The following is a 22,916-nucleotide window of genomic DNA, read 5'->3' as shown; positions in this document are numbered from 1 at the left end:
TCTGTTTAGATCGGGGGCATTTTTAGCATTCAAACCTCTGTCTCCAGAGGAGAGGGAGGTGTCGCAGACAGAACTGAAACGCCGCACGATATCTGGCACTTCCTGTGCGAGGAGGAGCAGCCCGGTACTGGAGGAGAACAGCAGTCTCTCAAGCGTAGATGGATTTCAGGAACAACAGTAGTTCAACATTCTGGGAAATACCCGATTGCTTTATTTCCTCAAGTGAGATAAGAAGATCAATAGTAATCTCATGTGTTGTACAGAGCGAAAGCTGGGATGGTGTTCAGTCTAGCTTAGCATAAAGAATACGGGTGGAAGGAGACAGCACACACATATAGCTGTCCAAAGAATGGAAAACCAACAAAAATCTCCCCAATTACCACAGAGCCTAAAAAGATGAGTTGGAAGTGTTGTTGGAGCTGCTGCTTGAAAAACAGATGTGTTGGAGTCATTATGAGCGATTGGCTGAGCATGTACTCGCTGTCACTGCATGCCAAAACCTGGATGTCAGTCTTTATACATGCTGTAGATTTCAGCCATACACTTATACATTTGGACAAAACTCAAAAACCATTTGGAAGGTCTGTACTGCAGAACAAGCAAATAATTAACTTCACTGTTTTCTTTCAAGTCCCAAAACTCCAAAGACAATCGTGAGACGAAGTTCAGTCCTCGAATTAACAGAGTTGTTGTCTAGCAGAGAGCTAGGAGGCCAAAGCCAGTTTAAAAGGGTGACTTGTATAAAAATTCACTGCCATACAGCTTTCTAGAAAGATGCTGAAAATATTTTTTCACTTAATAGCCAGCCTTAAATTCTAGGAAGTGCAGTGTTTGACACTTTCCCACTGGCTTTATTGCTTTTCACTTTAATGCTAATTTTCTGTCATTTGCAGGTATAATCATACACAAACTTGAAGCCATAATGTAGTCAAACATGACCACACAGACACGACAGTCATGTATATTTTGTAAGAATAACACAATTAGTGTGTGTATGTGTGTGTGTGTCCACTCTTATGTTCACTGCCTCCCATATTAAACATTGTTCACTAATGCAAACATTATACCGACAATATTGCACTTTGAGTTTTTGTAGCCTCCCATATGGAAAATATATATATAAATCTGTCTTGTGTGAAACTTGTATGAAAAGCATACAAGAGTGAAAACAGATATAAGATCCCTTGAAAAATCATATAAATGGAACTTGTATGTTTTGGATACTTCCTAAAACAATATATGAAAGTAATGAGAAAGTGGCCACTTTCATGAGTAAACCATATAAGCCTTATATGATTCACTATATGAAGCAAGCTAAAGCTGATGCAAGTCTTTTATAAGTTTTTCCTATTTCTTTTCCATATGGGTTGTCATGTCTCTGACCACAAAATATCTTTTTTAGAGCAAATGCCACAAAGCATGTAATGTGTGGTTTTACTGGTAATGCTAGAGAAGAAAAATCTCCCACAGTTAGCTAACTAGCACGGGCATTATCATTGACACTGATGTCAGATCCTCATTTTGTGGCTGAAATGTGTCCACACAGAGTTCAGAGGTCCATGAATGCACCTCCGATCACTGTCATATCACTGTCATTCTCAATACCCTTTCTCGCCTGTCACATGTGCTCAGGGGGAAGCTGCTCTCATCTGTGAAAGCACAGGTGGGCAGTGGTGGACCTGCAAATTCTGGTATTCTATGGCTGATGCCAATCGGGCTGAGCACAGGGCTCACTAGATGACGTTGGGCCACCCCTATGGAGTCTGTCTATGATGATGGTCAGAGATATTCACACCAGTGACCTGCTGGAGGTCATTCTGTAGCTCTGGCAGTGCTCATCCTGTCACCCTGAGGAGCAGATACATGTCCTGGGTTAAGGGCCTTCTACAAGCACTCCTCGAGTAACTGCCTGTCTGCCTGTCATGGAGACACAACAAACCTTCTGGATGAGCCATCCTGCAGGATTCGACTACCTATGCAGCCTCTGTAGGGTCCAGGTGTGTTGCCTCATGCTACCAGCAGTGACACTGACAAATGCTAAAACTAGTGTGAAAAAAAGATGAGGAGGGGAACAAATATCAGTGTCATCAGTGTAAAGCCATCCCTGTTTTGGTTGTTTCTCATTGTCCTCCTCTGGTGTTCCTGTTGGGCTTCTTCAAATACAACAGTCATGGTTAAAAGCATTAATGTAATGAAGAAGATGTCTGAAAGGGTCTATTCAGCTGAGGACTTTGAGGAAGATGATGCAAGACATTGTTCATAATTTGCTGTCTGCAGTTAGCAGACTTTTCTACGTCCCTACTCCCTCTCTGTGATAACCCTCACCTCATTGTTTACTGTGGAATAATCCAGCGTGTTTTTATTTTCTCCCTCTCTGCGCCGTCTCTCTGACTCAAAATCTGACAGACTGCAGATTAAAGATCAGAGAGGCAGATTCCATTATGAAGCCATTTCCCTCCTTTACCATGCTAACAACCTTTTAAAACCATCTGCCATCATTTTCTCCCCATCTCGCTGTCTTCATAGTGCGATGGCCGCTATAAATGACTTCCATTCCTTCTTTCCGTCTGTCTCACAGTCTACATACTGTGTCTGTGCGGGCGTGCAAAGATAGCAGATCTCGTTTCCCTCTTCAGCTCAGTCAAAAACATTATCCATAATGGCTCTCAGGGGAGACGCACATACTGTGATGCCAGCACACACAGGAACAAGTGTGTCCTTAAAAAAAGAAAAAACCCACACACCACGGGAATTGTTCGTGACAAGAGGGTAATCTACGTTTCGATCGAAGCTCGACTGCAGTCTGGATTCTCCAATCGCTCACTTTCAGAAATCAATACAGATTGAGTGGGTCTTCCTGTAAATCCATATGGCTCTCTGCTGCAACAGACGGCTCCACTGCTCCACTAATTACATTACAGCAGCACTGATAAGGTTTCATTGTCTCATACGAGAGGATGATCGGGACAATATGATTGCTGTAAAAGACATTTCTCGGAAAAGTTTTCTTAAAATAAACGAGACGCAAGACGAGAAGAGATTTTCTTATCAGACACAGATGATACTTTGTTCTCGTTCTACTTTGAAAACAGCTGGATCACTTTCATGGTGAGATGAGAGAAAGTTGGCCGCTTCAGAACATACACGTGCGCTTCAGTTAGAAAGCCTGTTTGAACGTACCCCCACCCTCACACCCCCACCTTTGAAAACAGCAAATGAAAGGAACAATTCAAAAACAGACAATAAATCAAAGTGTGCAAACAGCCGTCCAAGGATGGATGAAAACCGCTGGCATCAAGTTGAAAGTCACGCGATAACAGCAATCAGACACAACACCTGCTTGATTATGCAGTGTTTTGTCAGTCGTTATGTTCCTTCTTCTTCTAAATTCACTTTCCACAAGTGTAGTGCGAGCACAGCTTGCCAAAGTAAGCTGAACACTTCTGTTCTTAGGGAAAGCAAAAGCTACAAGTTTAGCTAACATATCTGAATATTCTACTCTTCCTGTCGACCGTTGTTACACTTTAAAAGAGCTTGAAAAAATGTAAAAAGGTTCAAAAAGAAGCAGGATGCCATAATTTAATACTTTAATGGCCAGCTTATGTTTATCCATTTATATGTGGATATATAGATACAATAACTACTCTGTAGATCACCATGAAGAAAGTTTGCACAGGAGTACAGGTTGTAGAGTCTCCTTTAGCAGGAATAACCTGAAGTAAACATTTTCTATAAGACTTTATAAGGAATCTATCACAGCATTATGGAGGAATTATAGCCCCCCTTCTTTACCTTTACAGCAGGGCTTCAGTTCATTGCATTCATTTATGCACAGCTCTCTTAAACTCAGAGCACAGCATCTCTGTCAGGTTGACCTCTGGAGTTTGAGCCATTGCAACACTTTGATTCTTTTCTTTTCCAGCCATTCTATTGGAGATCTGCGGCTGTGCTTAGGATCACTGTCCTGTTGCATGACCTCACAACGGCCTCACATTTGACTGTAGAATATTTCGGTATACAGAGTTCATGGTCAACTCACTGAACTCAAAGTCACATCCCAGATCATGTGACTGCACAACAAGCCCACATCAACCTTGCATTATGGTCAAACATCTCCAAACAAGCAGCACTTTAGTCTATTTCTAACTGTAAAGGGAGTTGGATCTGCCTGGGAAACATACACTCACTGACCTGAATAATCCTCCTTTATGACCCTTATAATGACCATTATTTGCAACTGAACTTAATATTTTACTCATTAGGACATGAAAGTAGTGACTGAGTCCATGAACTCGTGTGGATAGGGTTCATCGAGGTCAGCTGAGAGGTGTTTGTTGCAGCCACAGGTTTGCCTCATTGCAGCCATTAGAAAGTATAGAGTCACTAACGTGAGAGCTGAATACAACAGATATAATTTGATATAAATCTATAGCAACATATATAGTAGAACAAAGCCATGCTAAATAAATGTGTTAATCTCTAGCCTCAGGTTTCAACCTAGCTTAACTTACGGCCTTCCTGAACGAAAGATCTGCAAATTTTTGTGGTTATCAGTTTAATTTACTCTGGAAAAAAATAGATAATAACTAGAGAAGAGAAATGCCTTTTTATAGCCGATTAGCTACACAGCCATTATCAGAATCATCATCAATAAGCAAAATACATGACCTATTTGAAGTGCAGAACATATGGTTGGACAAACACACACACAAAAACAAAGAGTTTTTAGATTTATGCGAGTTAAAATCATGTTAAACAGGCAATAAAAACTGCTGTGGGATAAACAGGCAAACAAAATAACAAGTGGCATTTCCTCCTCTGTGACCCTCGGCATATTTCTGGTTGAAAGAAATAAACAAATTAGATCCAGAGAAATGTCATCTTTATGCAAATGAATTGCTACCCCCAAAACAATACCGTCCAGCAGCCCCCTCTCCTAGCACACATCAGCATTTGCTGCAGTTTAAAATATTCAACAAAAACAGATTGGGAAGGTTTTTTTTTCCCCCTTCGTCTGAACAAGACATTTGCATTTGTGGCAGTGTGTTTGCTTTAAGAGTGCAATATGCTTGAGTTCTGGGGGCATAATCAGAGGAACAGAAGGGCATGCATGTTCTCTAAAAGAAGAGACCCTGGAGACACTGAGAGAGAAAAAACTCTGTTACTGGCGCTTCGGGAAGCCAATTAGCACACAGCAGCAGAACAGCAGGTTTGTTGTAAGGAGGAAAGAAGAGGAGGTGTGAACAGAGAGAGGAAGAGGAGAGAATTTAAAACATGTCAGACAAACTGCACCTTTTGTGTTCTCTGTACAGTAAAGAGTTAAACTGTTGCTTGAAATATAGATATTCAAATCAGACTGAGGTTTAGCTCATTTACCCAGACAAACAGGAGAGGTTCATACAGATTACAGAGGTAATTGTAGCCTGGAGAAAGTGACAAAACTCAAAGGCAAACAGCTACAAAAGCCAGGTGGTGGAATCGGAGGAGCCGTTTGGCCGTCACAACCCGAGCCCCTGAAATCATTCACACTGTCAGAGCTGACCGCGACACCAGTAAGTCCAAGGAGAAAGATATGCTTATTCATAAGAAAACAACCAGTTATAACGAGGTTTGAGACTGAAGGCATTCAAATCCTTCCAGCAACAAATCTGAAAAATGTTAAAAACAAAACAAAAACAATTAGTGGAGACTTGAATTCAACATTCAGTAAAAGTACCCAGAAATCGTATCACAGACTTTGGAGCCAACGAGAAAAAAATAGCTTACATTAATAAACTGGGAGAACCGTATGCTGAAGCACACCATCGTTCAGCCTCTTCATTAAAATCTTGCAGGATCGATGGTGTCACGGTGACTACAGGAGGAAGTAAAGTTAAAAATTTGAGCCAAAGGGAAATCCCAGACGTAGCACACATCTGGGCCTAACCCTGATGCTCAGGTTTGGCACTGCGGGCAGCTGTGTAGACGCAGGCCTAAAGTCAATGCGAGCTGCAGAGGCTTGACATAGAGCGAGTGCTTTCTGGGTTAGACGTGGGCCAAATGTCACAGCAAACCTGGCATCTGGCTGAGTCAAGGCAGCCACGCTCACAGTGAATCACCGCTGTCAGGCAAAACCAAATGTTGCCCACAGACAGCTGCCGATGTGGCCCAGAAATGAATTACCATCTGGAGTCCACACTCTGCACCATAAACCAAACAGTTTCATGGGTTGATTTTCATTTGAATTTGGGTATATTTCCGCTTTTAGACTCCTGCTGATTAGTTTTGTGACCATCGTGTAATAAAGAGAAAATGGGTTTTGAAGAGTCCCTTTGTGGTCTTTGAGCGTCTGGTCTTGTCAGCGATGGCTGGAGGCCTTGGCGTATCACGTTTTATGCCACGATGATGCTTAGATTAGATGCAATTATGTACTTGTGACTAGTCCCTGTGACAAAACAAATGGGGACATAATTGGGTTTAACCCTCAGCTGTGTACTTACTCTGCCAGTGTATATATTTATATTGAATTTGTGCAACAATCTCACACGCTGTGACAAAGCCTCTGTGCCAAAAACACAAGAGCAGATTCCTACATACACAAAGCAATTAACTGTCCTTCCTGAAACCCAAACATGACAATGCACTCGTCTTCGGATTAGGTTTAATTTAGCCACATGCTAAACAGACACCGTTTCAGAGACTACAAAATGTTACCTGTCAGTTCAGCTCCCCCTATTTTAGCATTGCAGTTCAGCTGGTTTCCCCTTTGCTATTCCAAATAACTAAAACCCAGCAGTAACAGGTCACTGGCAGCCTAATGGATATTAAGAGGTTAAAGAAAAGTTATTTCTATGCAGTCTCTCTGTTAAATATCTTAAAGCAATCAAGCTTAACGGAGATATGAAGCCAGCAGATATGGTGTCCAATGGGAAGTGTGCAGCCTATAGCAACAGGTATGTAATTGTTTAAGTGTTGGAAACCTCTGTTTATTGAAACAGTGGTTAGTTTTACTCCTGCAGCATGAAGCATATCCAAAATCCTTCTAGAAGCAGCTCGGCAGCCCTCTAAAAATGATATCGTCTTATTGATTTTAAAGCATTATGTAAATTAGCTTTTATTCCTGTGGTCACCAGTACACATGTATGGACTCACCAGTAAAATATGGTTAAAATGATTATAACTGTGTCTCCAAATAAGGTTTGAATAAGCTTCTTTGTCCCTGGTAGTTGCACTGTACATCTCCCTCATCAACTTTGCTCTTTCACTGTTACCACACAGCTCGGTCCCACTTCAGTAAAAACAGGACTCCACTGTGGTTGCACAGTCATTGTGTTTGTCTTCTTGGGATTGTTTGCCATCAGAATCCGATTGCAACCAACTGACTGCCCGGAGTTTGAATATGCAACATCCTCAATCTATGGGTGATAAATTTCCACTACAAAGGCAACCTGTCTCCAAACACTTGCAGCCAGACTCAGACTGACTGCAAACATATAAGGCTCTGGTTGGACTCTGAATGTGAGCAAGTGCATTTTTGTTTAACATGACTTTCTGTGTATGTAGACGGTAACAGATTTGCAACAGACTGAAGATTTGCAATTTTTGCAGATTTATCAAAGTGAGTCGCCACAAACAGATTTCATATTATTATTTCATTCCATCCATTTCAAGAAGTAACAAGATCACCAGTTCATTGCTTATACTTGCAATAATTGTGTGATCATGCTTCGGTCTCCGTAAAGCATAAACAGTTATGAATCTCTGCTGGGCGATTTCATCAGTTTAGCATGTTTGGATAATCTGTTTCAGCTGCTGATTGGCTCTCTGAGCAGGAACAGGACACCCATCACCATTAGCAGAACTGTCCCTTAGATTCAGGATTCTCTGACTGGCATGACCCTTCTTATATAATGTCTCTGTTACCAGTCTAAAAGCTTAAATACTGTTACACAGAAAGAAAAGAAGAACATAGAAAGTCTGCATCAGTGTCCAAAGCCACCACGGACATCTAGTATACGTCAACCAGCATATCCCAGCCCTAAGAGCACCCAGAGAGAAGGGCGACCCAAATCACCCTTTTGAATACGATGCCTAGCAACAAAAGTAATAGGTTTAACACAGTGATTGCCTCCAAACAGCCTTGGTGCACTTGTGTCAGCAGCAGTATATGTGCCAAGCTTGGAGAAAGATGGACACGAAGAGCATTTCCTTCCTTTATTAGAGAGGTATTCCCTCCACTCCAGCAGCTGCCACTAGTTCAGAATACCTCTGCACATTATTGACACTGAAGCCAAAGCAGCACTTAAGTTGCCCTGTTGTCCTCAGAATCTGCCAAATTAATTTCAGCTTTAAGCACTAGGCTACACCACATGTCCTGGTTTATTAAGCCCACAATGGGCTTATTCCTGGTTGATTTGCACATCATAAGAGTACTAATTTAGTCAAATAAGTTACAGCTCCAGGGTGAGAGCAAAAATTCTCATCTGGGTGTTTAACAAAACCACATAAGAACCCAGACGAACTGTTTTAAAGGCTCTGTGATTTTGTTAGAAATGTGTCCAAGAGCTGTTTCATTGATTTGCGAGCATTTAGTGCGACCAGCAACCAACTGGCAGCATTTCAGCCTTCTTTGGATGAAATAAGCTCATACGCTCGCTTCTCGGGTAGGCACAATGCACAATCAGGAGTCGGACTCTATGAGATTAATATCCCTCCCCCAAACATGCATGCCATTTGGAGCTAAATGAAAATACTTCTCCTTTGACTCTGCAGATCAATCACACTAATGTTGAGCGGAGCTCTCTGTGTGAGCTGAAGAGCTTTGTATGTTCAGCACTGAGCGCTAATATCCATCACAGTGTTTCACAGTCAAGCTAATCTCACTGATAAGGTGCCAACGTGAGTCACACACACTTTTATTTCTGCTGCCACACAAGCACCAGCACATAAATTAAAGGTAGTATACGGAATGATTCATGGAAGCTAATAAAAGGCACGTCACTCATTTCCCATTGGTACAAACTATATTAAAATTATAGGGGGCCGGACGATACGCAGGGTTCGGTTATTACTTCAAGTGCATTAATATCTGGTTTTCTGACTGGATTCTGGCTTTTAACATATTAGTCAAAGTACGATGAGTGAGTTTCGAAAAGCACAAACTATTGAAACCATTTTATGATTCCAGCATTACAGCAGTAATGGTTCCTTACTCTGTCATACACAGCAAAACGTTCATTTCCAACTCTGTCATTTACAGCAGCGCCTACTTGGAATCGTGATGTGCTGCTTGCAGTGAACAGCAGTGACTAATGCACCATGAACTGTTGCCAGCTTGGGTCAACCTCAGGTATGCGCTGCTGTTAAAACTAAAAAATATTATTATAAGTGTAAATCATACTTCCATGTTGTTTTTGCCCTGCGGGTCAGGCGATTGTTGGGTCTTTATCTTACAATATAAAAGGGCCTTGGGGAAACTGTTGACCTATATTGGCACTAAAAAGTACTTAAAAAGTAGGACATTATTTCAATGTTAGTAATATTTTAATGCATGCATAAATAACAATAAAAGTAGAGTGCACTTTATTATTTCAGAGAACCAGAGCTTAGACTTTGACTCTTAACCTGGCCTTAGTCACTCAGATTTACGTTAAAGTGAAATAGATTTGATGCACGGCTCCAGACGTGCATTTAGTGAGCGCATTTATAATGAATTCAGTTTTGAGAGACTCTTAACAGAGAAACAGAATGCATCTGCAGACTTGGAAGCTCAGACCAGATAAAAAGACCGTGTTCCTGTGAGTGTTCTGCTTTCATTAGGCGTTTCTTCCAGGATCAGGTCTACATGTGACTTCCTGCTGCAGGTCAAGATAAGTGAAAGAGGAAATGTTCTTGCATGTCTTAGTGTTTGCAGACAAAGTTGGATAAAGGTCAAAGAGCACTCTGTGACCCTCTGACATTTGCGGTGCCTTGTTTTTGTGTCTTTCAGAGAAAATGCCACAGTGGGTTGAGGGCATTGTAACATCAAAACGATGCGTGCCTGGTGCGACGTGAATATCACTTGACATCTTCTGTTTGGAGTGATTTTTCTCATGTGGTCCTGACGGCAGCTGCTTCAGTTTTCTTTCACACGCAAGCTGTGACATTAGCTGCCGGGGCATCCAAACAAGTCCCGAAGAAGCTGTTCACAAACGCAGAAATATGAAACTCCAGTTTGTCCATTTGGAGTCATTGTTACATTCAGTTGTAACACACGCTTAGACATGTCTCGTTTGGCTGGTGCTGAATCATGGTGTTATTTCTTAGAGCTGAATGCATGACGGAGTCTGAAGGACATTCTGTTTGCTTGCGCCGTGTCCCTCGGTGCTGTAAGTGGTTGCTAAAAGGGTAATGTTGGGCACCACTATAATGCACAATGACAAGGTGACTGCTACTGGCCCTCAGAAAACAAAACCTCCTCATTACGGTGCACATTTCATTACTTCTGTGACTGAACAGGGCTGTTCTTACCATGTCTTCCTTCCCACAGTTCATCCTCCAGGCTCTTCTTCATGTGCTGGTTTGTCTCTTTGCTGTGATCTGGGATAGAAGCTGTTTAAACATTATCATATTTTACAATCATCCTACATTTTCCCCTTCGTACCCACAGCAGTTTTTGTTCTAAAAAGAAAAACACAAAGTCTTGTCTACTCAGATAGTCTTGTCACTTGTCCCTGTCCTTCCTCATTCTCTCGCGGTCTGATTCATCTGCATGAGAGACAGCAAGGAATATCTGACAGCTACTGCGGGTCAGTGGACCGGTTCTCTGCTCTGTGAGCATGAGTTTGTTGTGTTTGTGATTGTGTGTGTGAGACAGGAGGAGGGAGGGAGCTGTGGGTTTGTGATGGTGGTGGGCTTGCTTGGGGAGGGGGGACACTTGGGGCATCGCAGTGTCCTTGGTGGAAACAGCCAGAAAGCAGCAGACCGGCTTCACTCTCAAAGTCAGAGCTGCAAGACGTGGTGTCCTTATTGAATTCACTATGAATGCATTACTATTTCACAGACAATGCTTCAAAAAATACGAGATTCATTTAAAACTACACTACACAAGCCCTGCCTTGCCTCTGAATATGTGTAAATCTGTGTTTGGCATTAATAACAGTTACCCTGTTAAGGTTATCCACTAAGTTAACAAATATTCACTTATATAAATTAACCCTCCACAGGGGCGCTATGAGCCGCTGTACCCTTCGAGCCAGTCCTGAGGATGGATGGTTGCATCAGGAAGGGCATCCGGCTTAAAATCTTGTGGACCATAAAGACCAAAGTTTCCATACTGTGGCAAAGCTGAGGATAATAAGATCTTTGTTGAGGGGAGAGCAGGATAGACAGGATTAGAAATGAGTCCATCAGAGGGACAGCACAGAGTCAGAGAGGCTGAGATGGTTTGGACATGTGGAGACGAGGAAGGGTGGATATATTGGACAGAGGATGATGAAGATGGAGCTGCCAGGCAGGAGGAAAAGAGGAAGACCTCAGAGGAGGACATGATGAGAGCTGGTGTGACAGAGGAGGATGTTAGGCATAGGGTGAGATGGAGGAAGATGATCCACTGTGGCGACCCCTAAAGGGAGACGCCAAAAGAAAAAGAAGCATTTAATTATCTTTTTGCAGCGGATGGCCTTGAACTGAGGTGAAGCCTTACATCCTTATCGTGTTCTCCACTAGTATCTGCAGGAAACTCATATGGTAGTGACCACCCAAAAGCATACACGCCAGATTCATTAATATTGAACGCAGTGAGTCTATAAGGTCACTGGGAAAGTAATTACTGAGGTACCAAATGAGCCAAAGGCTTCTATACAACCAGTCGCCCCCTACTGACCATTTAAACAAACGGAGCTTCACAAACAGGCACACCCACATCGCCAGATCATTATTCTCTAATCTGCAGATTTATACCAGAGTTCCAACCAAGTGGAAGAAAAGAAGCGTACAAAATAAATGAACTCTGTGTTAAAAGACTCTCTGTGCACTACAGCGCTGTTCCCTGGATGGACGCCGCAGCCAGAGCAGCAAAGCACATATCTGTAGGCAGGAAATGTTGTTCTGGCTGAGCCCGTAATTAATCTTTCAGTATTTAAACAGCTACAGTCCCTGTTTCACTGTATATTTAATCATAAACCTGAGTTTGCAGAATCCTGGGAAGCCAGCAGCAAACAAGTTTTCCCCAGGTGCTGCTCTGTGACGGTGAATCAATACAAAGCTGAATATAATGAATTAAAAGAAGAGGGAAGAGAAGACTGAGAGCGTCACAGTTATTCCCTCCAGTCTGGAACACACTCGCAAACTTTGTTCCTTAAAGCATAAAAAAAGAAAGAAACCCAGACACTCTCTCATCCTCCTGTGACTCTCATGTATATCATGTCCATCACAGCAGCGATGGACTAAAGAATTAACAGGAAAGCATCAACATGAGCCGGTCCCATTATCAAAGCTAATGTTAATGCATTTCCACCTTTTACTGTGTTCATCACATTATATTGATTGCCAAGTTACTCGGGTTGTGTTTGATGTAACCTACCTCCAACCTACTCTAAACTTACAGAGAAGTCTACCATTTTCCTTCACTGTGATTTACCTGTTTCAGAAAGTACGACAGATGAGGAGGGGGGGTGGGGGCATGCCATTATTCTTTCATCTTTAAGTCCTTTAGGCGCTACTCATGCAGTGGAGTACTTCTAAGGTGTGTCTCTGGGAGCTGGTTTTCAGTCCATCTTCAACCCATAACGTTCCAGCTAGATCATCTTTATTAACACCATCCATGCCCATGCACCGCCTCCACCTGGCTGATATCAGATTGGAGCTCTGTGCCCGTCACTCATCCAGCCACGAGCCCATCCATCTGGTGTACCAAGTGTCACTCTCATTTCATCACTGTATAAAACCTTTGAAAAGACCATCTTCTAATATTTCTTGACCCAGTCTTGACGTTTCAGCTCATGTGCCCAGTTCAGTGGTGGTCGGACAGCACTGGAGGATAATGGCTTCCTGGCAGCTTCTCCTTTGATTTTTCTCATATCTTTGGTAGTTAATGGTGCAAAGACATCCACACAGGAAGTGACAGAAGGCCTTATTTTATTTGCAATATTTCATTTTCTTTCCCTTAACTAAAATAACTGCTGGTGACACAAAGTTAGCAGTCTCCGGGTTAAAGGGAATCCAGACAGGACTGACAGCTGGTGGCTAGTGCCTGATGCAGCAGTGGTTTACTAAGGCAACCAGAGCCTGGAAGGCCTGCAAGTGACCAACTGTCAGCTACAAAGCGATGGGCAACAAGCGAATCACTCAAAGTTTGACGCTAACATGAAGAATTTAACAATATCATGACCAGATGTTGTTACAGTATTATTACAACATAGTTTTGTCTCTATTATAAAGGCAAAGCTACATATGTAGCACAGAGGAAAAGTTCATGATCTGTGTAATACAAAACTTTGTTACAAAAGCAATAAAAAATACGATTAAGTATTCAGAATTCATCCTAGAGTGCTTAGTCTGCCTGCTCCACTGCACAATGACAGGAGAGGGTCGTAGCGGCTGCAGTGATATTAAATCATTTAGATAATGTGCTGACCTGGGGGGAGCACAGACACAGATGACCTCAGCTGCACCGATAGCAGCAAGGAAAGATGTGACTGGTTAGTCAATACACACCGTGCACGCACACACACACACACACACACACACACACACACACAGACGTGCACGCACAGTACACTCAGAGACTCGTTTAATCAGGCAGCCTCCTCAGACGTTCCAGAGGGATTCATATATTATTCATTTGTGGTGCTGGGACACATTTACTGCTCATCACCGGGGGGAGAGAGGTCTCACCTGGGACGGGTCAGTGTGTTTAGGAGCAGGCAGGCCACATGCTTTGGGCCACAACTACTGAAAAACTGTTGCTGAAATACAAACAGAGATTTTCAGATGTGAGAACTGAATTAATGATTCAGAGTTTGAGACTGCGGGAGGATCCTGAAGAGACATGATTCTAGAAAATTGAATTCCAATCACTGGCGTTCTGCTCCAATCTCCTCTCTTACAAACCACATCTAACACTGCACTGCATTATAGTTACATGTTACAGACTGTGAAAGCAACTTGTGGGTTAAATTCACACACTTGGTGAAGGTTAGGAGGAGATTCTCTTTGGTTCTATGGATGCATGTTGACTCACTGTGAACTTTGGCTATTAAAACAGACCAACAGGAGTCTTTGCATAGATTTTTTACAATGTTGTATTCACCTCAAGCAAATAATGTACTGTAAAAACTTTATGTAAAAAGGGGCGATCGTGGCTCAAGAGTTGGGAGTTCGCCGGTTCAAGCCCTGGCTCTAATAGTCTCGGTCGTTGTGTCCTGTTGCCTACTGGTGGTGGTCAGAGGGCCCGGTGGCGCCAGTGTCCGGCAGCCTCGCCTCTGTCAGTGCGCCCCAGGGTGGCTGTGGCTACAATGGAGCTTGCCATCACCAGTGTGTGAATGGGTGGATGACTGGATATGTAAAGCGCTTTGGGGTCCTTAGGGACTAGTAAAGCGCTATACAAATACTGACCATTTACCATTTATTTTAAAGACACAGAATCAGCATATCTGTGACCTCCCAAATACACCAAGTAAGTTACTAAAAATATCACGAGGTCAAAATCAGATCTCCTTTAAAATCTGCTTGTTGCACTGGAAGGGGTTCAGCCAAGTTAGTAGTTTCTTCAGCGAGTCCCACAGCCAGATGTAGTTTGGTAGTCCCTTTTTTGCTTTGCAGTCTTGGTAAAAGCATAGCAGCGTATGAACCAGCTGTACATCTGCTGCAGCGTCCAGTTAGAGTGACAGTCCAGTTTACAGCAGATCCCCACAGAGGATTAACTGCGGTTGCCAGCTGCAGACCAGCCGCTGCAGTTTGAATCCATTTGACTGCAGAACAAGATCGTCTCTGGGGAAGCAGCTGAATGAAACTGAAGACTGCCACAGTATGAACGTGGCCAGCGAGTGAGACACGAGAGAAAACAGGACACGGGAAAGGCCGGGGATGGCTCAAAATTTCAAAATAAAGGTGAATGAATGAAAACAAAATGCTGAAGTGACATGTGTACTTGTTAATATTCCTCAGGGTCCAAACTCACTAAAACAGAATGTGTTTGTAATGTGTGTGAACAACACAATAATATATTTTTTAAAAGCATTAAATTAAGGCGTGCAGGAAGCTTTGCATGTTTTAGTACTTTCACAATGGATGCATTTCCTGATGCTACCCAAAGGGACTTGTGTCTCCAGCTGGAATCAAACCAACAACCTTGTAAGCCACTACAATATGGAGCCACTAAAGGTACTGATAGAAAAAACTATGAAAAAAAGCTTGGTTTGTCTTTCTACAACAGGGCAGTGTTAGCTGCTGTGACGTACTTAGCCCTTGGACGGTTATTAACATGGGTTGAAAACACCCAGCTTGACATAACACACACACACACACACACACACACACACACACACAAATAAATCTATAAATGCCGGTTGTGTGTACTTCAGTTGCTATCAGGAGCTTCCAGTTAACATCCACAAAAACGTTGCTTCTTACAACAACAATTACTTATGGAACCTGGATCAGGAGACAAACTTGCTAAGCTTAGACTCCAATTAAGAGAAACCTGCTTAAAAAAAGCCTGGCTCACGTCCATATCTAACTGTGGCATGGAAACATACTGTACTGTTATCTCTTTTGCTTCCCACCATCTGCAGAGCTTCACACTCACACAGCGTTATGAATTGGCTGGCACTGACAAGCAGCCCCCCCTGCATCTCCCGGACTTAATTAACAAGTGTAACTCTCATAGCAAGTGATGTACAGAACAGTGTGTGTGTGTGTGTGTGTGTGTGTGTGTGTGTGTGTGTGTGTGTGTAAGCAGTGGGATTGCATTACAGGCTCCGTGATGCTGCACATCATGGCAAATGAGGCGGGGGACATCCAAACCTTCTACATCTGTAAACTCAAACACGACTTTGCTCTCCCAGCAGTCCTGACAGGCCTGCTGGTATATTTATGATCCCAGTCCTGGCACCATCAGCACATTTCCAGCAGCTATACCGCCTAATGCTCCTCATGTCCAGGATTCATTAAACTGAAAATTATAATTGCCTGTAAGATCAGGAAATTTGTTCAAAGTGTCAAGAAGGTGGTAGTGGGATTCTCATTTCCCATCAATTAAAAGCATGTATCATTGCTTATCCACAGAGGAGGACTGCTAGCTTGTAGTAAGAATCTGGGCTGCTGAATCCAGCTTTCTGATGGGAGACAGCTGTATTTACTAAAAGTAGTATGATACCTGACCAATCAGAACACCAGAAGACAACAGTAACAACAAGTTAAAAATCACACATAGACTAGCCACAACATTAATGTGGCAGCAGCCTCCCACAGCAGGAAAATGGACCAGACCACACAATCTGATCGACTCCAAGCACCAGGACAAAGACTCAGCAGCACAGACCGAGCACTCAGACTAAATTAAGGACCTGACGGATTTCCTGCCAACATCTGACACACCACGGCAGGATGGGAACCAGCCAAATTATCCCACAGTCCAACAACCCATTCAGTTATATCTGCTAGCCAAACTTTCTCTATACTCCAATCAAGATTTCAAGCTCCCTCCTGCTTCTTCACCTGAGATTCAGAAATAGGTTCCTCAACTCAAGTCACCACTACTAACTGGGTCTCCCCATGTTGTTGTAGCCAGTCTGCAAACAGCCCTCAAAGAGAGAGTGATGAGCTTAAAAAGAACTAATTTAGCCTCCCAAAGATCACTAGGCAAGATCCCTCACGATCCAATCCACCTGCCCATCCGATAGAGCCTCCAACTTCCATAATTTCTGCTAAGAACACACATGGTACTTCTTCAACTACATCTTCTTTGCCAGTTTTCACTTTCTCTATCCTATTTTTTCAACATTCGGTTCCCAGTACTGGCCCTGCGATGCCAGATTCACTTTAAACACTGTTCCAGTCACATTCAAAACACTTTGTTGCCAGAATCCTTTCTCACTTCTACTGGTTAAATATTATTCCCATGTCTGGCATCAGGTTGCCAGATACATTTCTCTTCATTTAAATTTTTTTCAACATAATTAATCTCCCATTTCAGGCTGTGGGTTGCTGGATGGACTTTTTCTGTTCTCCTTCTCAGTTGTGTCTGCTTCCACATCTGGCACCAGGTTGCCAAATCTTCAGCCATCTCCAAAACTGAGTATTCTGCTGGATTGCGTTTAATCTTAATTAAACATGGCAACCAAAAGTTGCATACATGTGTTGCCATGGATGGGATGACAGATGGTCCAAGGTGTGCACTGTCTTACGGTTTCTGTAAGAAATTGTTGTCATGGTCTGCGGCCCGGTGTCCGAGGAGCTGATGGGATGCCCACGCCCACGGGTGTGGTTGTCGACTCCACAGCTGCATCCCATTCCAGGCGATCATCGGGTGGACTATTTAACCCCGCTCAGCCAGCTGCTCCACGCCAGTCCGTTAGTCACCTTTCAGCGGTAACTTGGCCCCCACGTGAAGGTGGTTGTGAAATTCTGATTGCTCTGAACAACGCTAATCCTTTCATTGTGTGCTCAGGTAACCGTTCGGCGTGTCTTGAGCCTTCACCTGCCTGTCCTCCTGCCCGCCTGGAGTTCGGATCACCACCGGTCATCATCTCCTCTGTTTCCCTGGAGCTCTCCCGCGGACCCTCACCCCTCTCTCCGGTTCCCACGGCCCAGCCCTGATCGTAAGATTAATTACTCTACCCCGCGTATGCTGTTATTTCCCCGCTCCCCAGTAACTCTCTTCCCCTTTCTGTTGCAGCCTCCCACGGTCCTGTTTACGGCGTTCCCGAGTTGCTTATCTCCCGGTCCCTTTGTTTCCCATTTACTCGGCGTGTTTTCCTTTGACCCTTCCGGGACACCCTCAGTTACAAATAGAGTTTATTTTGCGTGCACCTTGGCGTATTGTCTCTGCTTCTGGGTCCAGCTCGTGTGCTGAACTACGGTTCTTGACAGTTGTTGCAATATAAACTCTCTTAAGTGTTCTTCACTCATCTTTAAACCAATCAAGTCTAGCAGACTAGGTTGCTAGAATCTGGAGTCCCATCAGCTCGCCTCCTGATCTGGTGCTTGATTTTAAAATCCAGTCTTCACAGCTTTCAGTAAAGCCAGTATATTTACATGCTGGGACCTTCTCTTCCGTCTCCCAGTCACTGTTGGAAAATAAATAAATGTTGTCACTTTTACTAACTCTACATGGACATTGGAGAAGTTTTCTGCACCAAGAGATATTCTGTTTTCCTTCAGATTAAACATATTTATTTATTTTTACTCAAGCATTCACCCACTACTGCTTGTTTTTTAATCAGCAGGATTTAGCACCCCGTGGTGATTAGTTTAAACTTTTGACACTTCTCAAACACATTACATGCTGTTTTAAGGAATTACGCCATTCCAGCCAGAAACCATTTGAAAATGTTCCTGCTCTTATTTCTGGCACCGGGATGCCCCCCCTTTTTTTTTTAAATCTCCACACTCCCTTTTAAAAATCTTCTGCGCTTCTCTCTCGTCAGCTTCACTATTCGTTTTTTATATGTTGGCAAGTGATGTTTACTCATTACTAACTGAACTTCATCAACTTTCTCAGTACAAGCTGCCAAATGAACACGTTGCTTATCTCATTTCATCATCTGCCTACATTGCTGTTCCCAGTAATAGTTGCTACATCAATGAGGCACTGAGGACCATTTCTCCTTACTGTCAGTGATAATACAGCTGTCACAGTTCTGGGTCAGTTTTGACCCAGTATTTTGAGTTTCTCGTGTCTTGGTTTAATTGTGTATTTTGGATTGTATTTTGATTCTTTTTCATTGTTGACCATTATGAGAATTATAGGTTTCTGTTTATTCGTGTTTTAGGATTTGCTCTTTGGTTGTGTCTCATGTTTTGCGTAGTTCAAGTTCCATGTGTTATATTCTGTCTGCCTCTCAGTCTGCGTCTTTGTTTAGTGGTTTCTTGTTTCCTGTTTTATTGTGAAGGTCTGTGTCTCATGTGAGTGTGTTCAGTTCTACTGCTCCCCTGTCTCGTTAGTCCAATTTCTCTCAGCTGTGTCTCCCTCCTGTTGCCCATTCCCTGATTACCACCCTGTGTATATTAGCCCTGTGTTTTCCTGTGCTCAGTGTCGCGTCGTACCATCAGATTATACCTGTGTGTTTCAGTTCTCTGTGGTTAGTTTTCTTTGTTCAGTTCATGTTTTGCTTTCACTGGCAATAAAGCTAAGGTTTGAGTTTCAATTCAGTGTCCAAGTCTCGCATTTGGATCCTCCTCTTCATCCGCCTGCACACAGAGCCCTGACAACAGCAAACCCCAAATCTCAACATCGTCAGCCTCCTGCCAGGAGCTGCCACCAATCCTCAGTGAGACCTTCTCTCAACCACAGGTTCTGGCCTAGCTTGTCGCTGAATTATCAATAAACGTTTGTCATTCACATCTTTTGTTTGGGGTTCTTGCCTTCTATTACTAAGATTATTTAGATGTATTAGAGAGTCAGAAGAATTTCATTCCTAACTTGAAACAGTAACAGGATGGTATGACCCAAACTCTATTCACAACTGGGAAATTGGTAATTACGCAGCTCATGAATACAGCTCACAGTCAGTACGGTCAGAGTACAGCTGTAACAGCAAACGCCCTAAGAGTAATGAACTGACAAAGGTTGAGTGTTATTGCCTACGAATTCAACTTTCTATTTTTAAGATATTGTGTTATTTTCTGTGTCATTGTTTAACGAGGCTGCTGTGCATGTAAACGACACATAGCTGCTGGTGTTGTACATGGAGCGAGCAGATTGGGTTGGAGGGGGGCAAAGACTCGAGCTGGTGTTTGGACTGGATTGTGATTGCCTGACTGCATCCCTTTTCCTACAGCTGTGAGTGGCTGATGGGTAGGGTAATGTTAATGGAAGACCGAGCCAAGAACAGGACCATGGAGCAGTGTGTGATAATTAGGGTTGCAAGTTAAACTGAGGATTCAAAGTTAAGAGCCAATCGTGACAATAACGAGACTTGGTGTTATTTGCATTTGCCAATACGCTCGACAATGCAAGGTAAGCATTGAAATAAAAGCTCTACTGTAGAACAAAGCAGTGGTGAAGATGGGGACTCGAGGCTGTGGTGCCATTAATCTTAGAGACAGAGAGTCGGGCAGCAACTTTCACCAGATCCCAATCTAAATGTTATTGGGTTTCCTTGAAGAGTGTCGAGCTTGTGCACAAGATTTTCTAAATTGGAGAAGAATATGTGAAAACTCAAATTAGTTGTGCTTCTTGAACTTCTTGTTTTTGTGTCGATAGAAGTGCGGACATTTCCTGCTAATAGAGGGGTTCTTGCAGTTAGAGGGATCGTATATAATCCAAAAGAGTTACAGAACTGGGGCCAATTCATAGTCACAGTCTTTTCTTTTTTATAAGGTATGGTGACATTTTGAATTAGGGTCTGTTTCAGCAGACACTTGTCAAACTGCAGGGGAGGTGTGGCATACAAGTTCGTCTGATTCTGGAAGGTCCTTCACTTTCCCAGAATGTGACAAGAGCCCCTCAGAAAAGCAAAACAGCACACGAGAACTCAAAATGTCACAGTACATCCAAAGCAAATAGGGTTTTTGTTCAAATGTCGACAGCCCTCTCCCTCAGTCCGCCCCCGGGCAACGAAAGGTTAAAAATGAGAAACACCCTCGAGTCTCGATAATGTATGGGGCCCGTCCTGTTTCATGCGGCCCAGTGTCTTATAGCCTTGGCCCTCACCATCCAGCCATCTGTCAGCCATGACCTGCCAGTGGCATGAACATGGCAGCACGCCAAAGACTGCGGGGGAGGGGGTGGTGGAGAGATGATGTTGGGAAAAACAGAAGCAGAGAATGGAAAATAAGGTGGGAGAGAGAAAAACTGAGAAAGAGATGAAGGGATGAGAGGACCGTGGAAGAGAACGGGAGATGTAATCCTCCCTGACCCATAAAGCTTCTGCCTCTCACCACATCTGTTGACTCTGAAAGGGCTTCACATTTACATGAGCTCAGCCTGATGGAGGCTCCGGGGTTTTAAAACATGCTCTGCAGAGAACTCAGCTATTACTCAAAAAAACCAAGCTACAAATCAATAAAGAAACTGTTGCAGCAGAATTCCAGTTATTACAGACAGTTAGCGATGACATTTCCCCTGAAATAATTCCACATTTATCATTATTATAGTTAAATTGTTGCTCAATTGTTGGAATATTACATTTTGTTCATCGTCTGTCTCGTAAAATCCTACATCTACAAATTATTGCATTACAAAATTAAGGTCAAGTAATTGCAGCGCATTTTCAAAGCATTCTACATTCTGCCAGGATGCAGCGGTGGTGCATTAGGAATAGTAAGACAGACAAGAACAAGTCTTATAAAAGCCATCAGGGCTAAGTTTATGTATCCAGTGAAAACTGTTGAGTTGACTTTGAGTCACAAAGACGATCCAAGTTATATTTGGCAGCATACAGAACAGAGCAGGAAACAGACAACAGATATGTCATCGATTAAGTCAGAAAACAAGGTGGTGCTGGGGTTAAAAAGGGGGTTGCAAAGCAGCTTACAGATGTGCAACAACTATGGATATGCTAAAACAGTTTAAATGGTGTGCACCATAGAACATTTACTATTTGGATGTGCAGAAAAATATCAGCTGAGCCATCAGCTCATTCTGTCAAGAAGGCGGTTCATTTTTAACTTGAAACCTGACAACAACATGAGTGACAGCTACAGCTGGATCATCCCAGCCCCACAGACAGTGTGAGGGGAGCAGTGTTGTCTAAGGAAGATCTGAGATCAGGTTAGGCAACAGCCATTTTTATACTTACAGCTGAGGATGCTGGGTGTCCTTACCCAACCTGAAAGACTCTGCAGGGTTTGTGAAACTGGAGTTTTTATGCTTTCGTGCATCTACACAACAAAAGGACTCTTCAATGAAGTGGAAAATGGGATCCCGCTGCGCAGGTGTTTACCTGCTGTGACTGCTGCATCCTCAGAGAAGAAACACAGCTCTGAAAACACTCTGTCGGAGCTGATTAACTCGTCTCCCTATAATGGCTTTTGGATGATAGTGACATTCTGGCTGTCATCACTTTATCAGCATCGCTGCGGAGCAGACATCTACCCACTGCTGCTACCTTCTACTAGTGGACGCTTACGCAGCGTTTGTTCTTAACAACGTCCTGACTCGCTGTCTGTTGTACCCAGCTGTGCCTGAATGAACAAATAAGCCAGAGAGTACCGCTGTGTTTGACTGTTTTGTAAACCACTTGTTTATCATGCATTACCTGGTAAGATTCAAAGACAAAGGAAAGATTGGCCCCCCTCCTCCAATTTACGTTCCACATTATTTCCCTCAATCATTCAGGCCATTCTAAAACCTTTTTGATGAAATAAAACAAGAAACCATGAAATTGGAGACTTCAATGTAATGTTCCATTAAATATGATACTTGAATGTTTTCCTTCATGACAGAAGACAGTTAAAGTGCTTCAGTGATTTTTGTAGTGTTGTTTCTGTGAAAACCCAACTCTGAAGTCATACCGGCGAGGATAAGGATGTCTCGCATATCTTTTCAGTGCATCATGAGCTTATCACGAGTCATTTTACTCCATTTAACTGTGAAGAACCACACATTACCAACACTGACACAAAACTATTTCTTGTCGGTGGTGGCTTAGGCCACAGGCACACCAGGGAAAACAGTAGTTGGAGCCTGCTGTGCAAGCACAATTATTGCAACCATGTGCAATCAACTCGTGATTTCCTTGCCTTTAAAACTGTTATTTCAAGAGACCTGGATCAGATCCACAATCGCTCGG

General features: G+C 43.0%; 1 protein-coding gene and 1 long non-coding RNA gene across 3 annotated transcripts in view; one reads left to right on the top strand and one right to left on the bottom strand.

The window, feature by feature from the left end:
• Positions 1-22,916, bottom strand: part of LOC109194212 (polypeptide N-acetylgalactosaminyltransferase 18) — a 171,459-nt gene that overhangs the window by 90,236 nt on the left and 58,307 nt on the right. The gene's annotated exons all lie outside the window — the stretch shown is intronic.
• Positions 17,399-18,872, top strand: LOC106096935 (uncharacterized). Its single transcript, XR_001223279.3, has 3 exons — positions 17,399-17,550; positions 17,630-17,780; positions 17,858-18,872. It is a non-coding gene; the product is annotated as an uncharacterized LOC106096935 (long non-coding RNA).

The sequence above is a fragment of the Oreochromis niloticus genome, linkage group LG7 (assembly GCF_001858045.2).
Source record: "Oreochromis niloticus isolate F11D_XX linkage group LG7, O_niloticus_UMD_NMBU, whole genome shotgun sequence".
NCBI lineage: Eukaryota > Metazoa > Chordata > Actinopteri > Cichliformes > Cichlidae > Oreochromis > Oreochromis niloticus.
The sequence above is the reverse complement of the archived record's forward strand: the minus strand, read 5'-3'. Positions and strand labels throughout refer to the sequence as shown.